The sequence below is a fragment of the Bidens hawaiensis genome, unplaced genomic scaffold, assembly GCF_021521415.1.
Source record: "Bidens hawaiensis isolate Kalapana, Puna unplaced genomic scaffold, B.hawaiensis_p1.1 tig00020018_1, whole genome shotgun sequence".
NCBI lineage: Eukaryota > Viridiplantae > Streptophyta > Magnoliopsida > Asterales > Asteraceae > Bidens > Bidens hawaiensis.
Window position 1 is genome coordinate 283119 of NW_027493038.1, and position 5915 is coordinate 289033.

The window sequence follows — 5915 nt, forward strand, 5'->3', positions numbered from 1 at the left end:
GCTTCATGTTTACTTCCTTTAGGCGCCGAAGGGTTTCTTCGATGTCTTTGAGCATTTGTTTTTCCTCCCTGCTTTTAATCACCAAATCATCCACGTAGACTTCTAAGTTTTTTCCAATCTGCTCGTTGAAAATTGCATCCATGAGTCTTTGGTATGTGGCTCCTGCATTCTTCAAACCAAAGGGAATTTTTGTATAGCAGAAAACACCCTTGTCAGTTCTGAAAGCAGTCTTGTCTTCATCTTGTGGTGCCATTTGAATTTGGTGATAGCCCATATAGGCATCCAGGAAACATTTGAGCTTAAATGGCACCACAGAGTCCACGTTCATGTCAATGTTTGGGAGGGGGTAACAATCTTTTGGACACTCCTTGTTGAGGTCCTTGAAATCAATGCACATTCTCCATGACCCATTGTTCTTCTTTACCATCACAGGATTGGCTACCCATGTTTGATATCGTATTGGGCGAATGATATTCGCGCGCAGTAGATCTTCTACTTGCTCATTCATGGCCTCTGTCTTCTCGTCTCCCATGACTCTTTTCTTTTGAGCAATTGGCTCCACGGACTTGAATGTGTTGAGAGAGTGCTGCGCCAGGTCTCGCGGAACCCCAGTCATATCAGAATGTTGCCACGCGAAGACTGACATATACGTTGTGAGCAATCTTTTCATTCTCACTCTTGTGTCATCTGATATCGTAGCTCCGATTGTGATTGTTTGTTCTGGGAATTTTGGGTTGAGAATCCATTCCTCTGGCGCGTTGTTTGTCACTGGAAGCTTCATTCTCCCCTCTCGAGGTATACTTATTACTGCGCATAAATGATCTCGGTACACAAATGTTACTCATGTTGGTGTTGGGAACCCCAACGCGCCATGCGCTGGTGACGGTATGGCGTTGAATTGGGCAATCGTTCCTCTACCCAAGATCATACTATGGCATGAAGTGGTGGGCAAGACCAGGAAGTTGACAATTTCAGCTCGCTTGTGCTTCTCATCCCCCATAGTTAGTTCGAATTGTATCTGACCTAGGGGTTGAATAATTTCGTTTGAGACACCCGAGATTGGTGCACTCACAACTTCGAGCCTTGCTTGGTCTGCTGGATCCAACTTCCTGAAACATTGCTCATACATGATGTCTGACTCACTACCGGTGTCCACCAGGATTCTTGACACCTCATAATGAGCGATGTGTGCAGTGATGACTAGAGGACTGTTGATAGACGGGCCTCCTCTGATTCTTGGAAAGATTACTTGTTGCTCGCGCCAATCCCCTTGGATTTGCGCGCTTCTCTTCCTCGATCCTTGCCCTTGCCTTCTTCCTTCAGCTACACAGATTCTTTTGAATTTTTTACTGGCTGAGGCTCCGTCTAGTTGTTCGTTCTCTGGTCTTGGATTTTTTACCAGGTGAGCCAACTTGCCTGATTTCACATATTTTTCGATCGCATCCTTCAAATGATGGCATGCATCGGTGTTGTGCCCTGTGGATTTGTGAAACTCACAATATTTGCCACTGTTCGGTGGTCCCTTATGGAGTAATGGCCTGGGGTTTTTAAACTGGACATTCTCTGTGCTTAACACTTGCGAGGGCGTTTTGGTGGGGGGAGTCCATATTCTTGGTAGAGGTCTGTTAGGCTCTCTGCCGCCTTCCTTCTTGTCACCTTCTCCGCGATTAAGAATGTCTTTTTGGGGTTGGGGTGAACTTTGTTGCGCTTGCTTTTCTGCAGGAGAATAATTGGTTTGTTGCAACCTGGACCATACGGAGTTTTGTTTGCCCCTCCTTTCATTGTTGCGTGGTGTTTCTGTTTGATGCCCTTTATCTCTTGCTCTGTCTTGGGCAATTTGTTTTTCATTTCGCGCGAAGACTCGCGATGCTTCCATAAGCTTAGCCCAAGTGGTTGGCATGCCCTCTCTGCTCAAGAGAGCTCTGCGGAGTTGATCACTGCGCGCACCTTGTATAAAGGCCACGCGTAAGAGTTGTTCAGTGATGCCTCCAATTGCAAGAGATTCCTGATTGAAACGAGTTATGTAGTCTTCAATGGTTTCATCATTCCTGCGTACGCAGTGCATGATGTCATCGGGGTCGCGCGTGTGTCTGCGCTGCTGTACAAAGTGAGCTTGGAACTTTTCCAATAGCTCTTCGAACCCATCGATTTGTCCTGTCGGCAAGCTTTCGAACCAGACACGCGCTGCACCCGTGAGGCAGCGAGCAAACATGTGACACCATGTTGGCATTGTCCAGCTTTCTAAGTTTATAGTGTTATAAAAACCTTTTAAGAAATCATCTGGATCTGTTGTACCATCGTACTTGCCTAAACCACTTGGCATCTTGGTTTTGTGTTGAATGGGAGCCTTCGCAATGCGCTCAGCAAATTTTGAATGTTTTACCAAGATGGCTGGCCTATATGGTGTGGTTACGTCCACTTGCCCTTTCGCTTGTGGGTTGTATGGTGTGTATAAATCCATATCAGCTTTGGCTCCAGGTGCTATGTGCATGTGTGCGCGAAGCTGTGAACCTCCTGCATGAGTATCTCGCGTCTTCTTCATGCTGTGCACCTCTTCCTCATCACTAATATCAGCTTGTTCGGTATGAACAGAATGACCGTCTTCCAGCGCGCGCATCTTTTTTGTTGTTCCCTGAATGGTTTGTTTATCAAATGCGAGCCTTTGTGTTAAATCGGCTAACTTTTTGTGTTTTACCAACTCATTGTATTTGTCCATTAAACGCCGTTGTTCGTTTATGAGCCATTCTTTAGGGTCATTGGTTTCAACTTCCGGGCCCATTGGTCCTTTTAGTTTTGTACCAGTCAGATTTTGGAACGTGAGATCGTTTGGGAGAGTTTCAGTTTGACTATGAGGTGTTGTGTTGAAGGGATGGTAACTGGTGGTGCGCGCAGTGTCACATGGCTCCCTCAGAAGCTGATGTCCCTCATTAACATCCTCAAGCTCCTTATCCTCCAGAACCTGATCGTTGTTTCGAACACCGGAAACCATGGTGAAGATTTTCAGAGAGAAAATTGATGAAATAGTGGTTTTGTTGCCATTGTAACAGGTGATGGCGCCAATGAAGAAGCGTGTATCGACTTACTTGTATACGATCAACGTTCCTCGGGTACGAGTGTGCTATATCACCGATGGTTTTCCGAGATACGAGTTCTTCCACCTACAAAACGAACAGTACCGTGAGCTTACCCCTCAGAAAGGGACAGAGGGGTCCTTTTGGGGTAACCCTCCAGTGTGAGAATCAGATATTGTAGGAGAGGATAATCAGAATCTGAAAATGAGTAAAGGACTTAGAATATATTTTCTTGCCTGCCTCCAACTGTGGAGGTGGTGTGGTATTTATAGTATTAGGGTTTCCAATGATTGGGCTCAGACCCAATTAGGGCCTTTTTGGCCTCCTCCTATTGCTTCGCGCCACGTGTACTTAGGACACTTGGTGCTTTTTCATTGATTATTCTCTGACCAAGGTATTTCACCTGACCCATGTGCCATCACGCGGTGGCACATGGGCTTTGCTGAGTTGTCCACCCTTCATTGGCAGCTGTCAACATCAGCACATTCTTTATTCCTTAAAAGATACCTTCTGGAAGGTTGTCTGATGAGTACAATCATGGTTGTCCTTATCCTGATTTGGATTAGACTATTGTCTCATTTGTTGTGTGTCGCTTACGCGCGGCCTTTATGCGCCTATCCCGGGGATGCGCAAGGTCTTCTCTTTATTCTCACACTAAATGTGTGTGTTGTGTGCATATGTGATATGCGCCACGCGCAGATGTTTCATGCACTTGCGCATAGGTTTGGCTTTGTGTCTTCATGACATCCTGATTTCAAGCCTCTTGTCTATATCTTGTGGGTTGACCCGCCCTGCTCGATGTTAAGGCAGGTACATACCCCTTTAATAATAATTACAATTAAAGTGTTGACATGACGAATCAATCACGACGGACGAGATAATAAGTAGATTAGCTTAAACTTAGTTATATGTGAGGGCACTAAATACATATGATGGGACAATAAACCCACAAAACTCGTGTTTTGTGGAGTGGGCATCGACAAGGGGAACATATAGGTCATGGAGTTGGCTATAGAGAAAAAGAAAGAAGATATGATAGACATGAAATGATCATATTTGATTTATGATCATGATTTCCATTTTTTAACAAGCTGGTTTGGGTCCCATGCTATTTATATTTCCATTTTCGTGAATACCCACGTTTTATAAATTACATACATAGAAATTTTTTTACATGCTATTCTTTTATAACTAACTATATTCAAAAACAAGTGATAGATAACTAATATTATTTTATTTTTTTAAGTTAAAAACTTGTTATGTATAAACATAAACTATGTTAGGAGTAGAGATAGCCCCAAACTGACGTTGAAATAGAAAATTAGAAATGACTGTCCATGAGTATATGATCCAAGATAGGACTTCGCGGAGGCGTTTATGGTTATACAATCATACAACCAGTTTGGTGGAAGTTTACTAAGCCCCTAAAACAAAGCTAAAGATAAGTGCTGTTATGATTATACAATTATACAACTACGCAAAAGTTAGTGTAGATCGTTTATCCTTCTTTAATTTCCTATCGGGTTTTTTATATGTGGTTCTTTCTCTTTATGTTTTCAAAGTGACGGGTGGTAGAGCAATACCTTAGTCACATTCATTTTTGATCACATTTGTTAAAGCACATGTTGCAACATAGGGGAGATGGATTACCTAGTGATCTCAGAACACTCTACGAAGAGCATCATCCTAGGAAGCAGTCTCAAGTTACCAGCAATGTATCTATTGTTCATTTAGCACATGAAGTTACATACATTTAAGGGTATACTAATATTTTTGAAGTAATAGCATACAAGGAATATCAAGTAATGCTTTTGTATGTGAATAATAATGAAAGTAGAGGCTCAATTAGTGAATGAAAAATGGATTATCAAACCAAGTACTTAAAATAAATTTACTATCATATATATGTCAATTATCGCTAGTAGTATAAAAGGAACTCAAAAAATATTTTTAGAGAAAAACTTGGATGTAGTCGCACAAATTCCATTATATATGAGTGGGTGTCCACTACATTGGTGGAGAATTTGTTTATTGCCCATGTGACCATGGAGCTAATGGTGTAAAAAGAAGCTTAGAAGCATAAATGAGCATGGCATATATACTATGAGATGGTTAATAAGTTAACCTAGGTTGGGACCTTAGAAGGAGGCTTGATGTTAAAGGTGGGTGGAACTAATGAGGAGGAATAGTATATCACAAAAATGAGATTGTTAGATCCAAATGGTGGTACAGGACAAGGATAGAATGATTGAAGAAACACTAATTGACCCCGGGCAGATTACGGATAATCTGGGGGTTAAATAGATGTTTCCCACGAGGGGTTATGTCCGGCAAAGATGGTTCTTCTGGTGACCTGCAAAACAGACACCGTGAGCTCGTCACTTAGAAAGGGGGGGGTACCTCCTTGTGACCACCCTCCGGCGTGAGAATCAGACTACATTGCTCTGAATATGTGTATATAAAGAGAGATTGCTAGAGAAGATAAGATACAAGATGATCCTACCGTTCCAAGGTGTTGGAGTATTTATAGCCGAAGGTAGGTTTCCAAGCAGGTACAGCCAGCTGTATAATATTCTTGTTCTACCAACTATGGGCTACGCACGTGCCATGCTGGTTGGTGGGTAGGCAGCGGCTGATAGTGACAAGGCCGGCTGTGTACTGTTCCCTTTCCACCAACTGGAGGCTATGTGCGTGCCACGACAAGGGTTGGTGAGTAGGCAGCGGCTAATAGTGACAAACAGTAATAGAGCATGCTCCTCCTCGTACTGTTGTCGGTGAGCTGTCACCCTGTGATTGGTTCATGGGCTGCTTTGGTCAGATCTTGTCTATTTTGTCCATACCTTG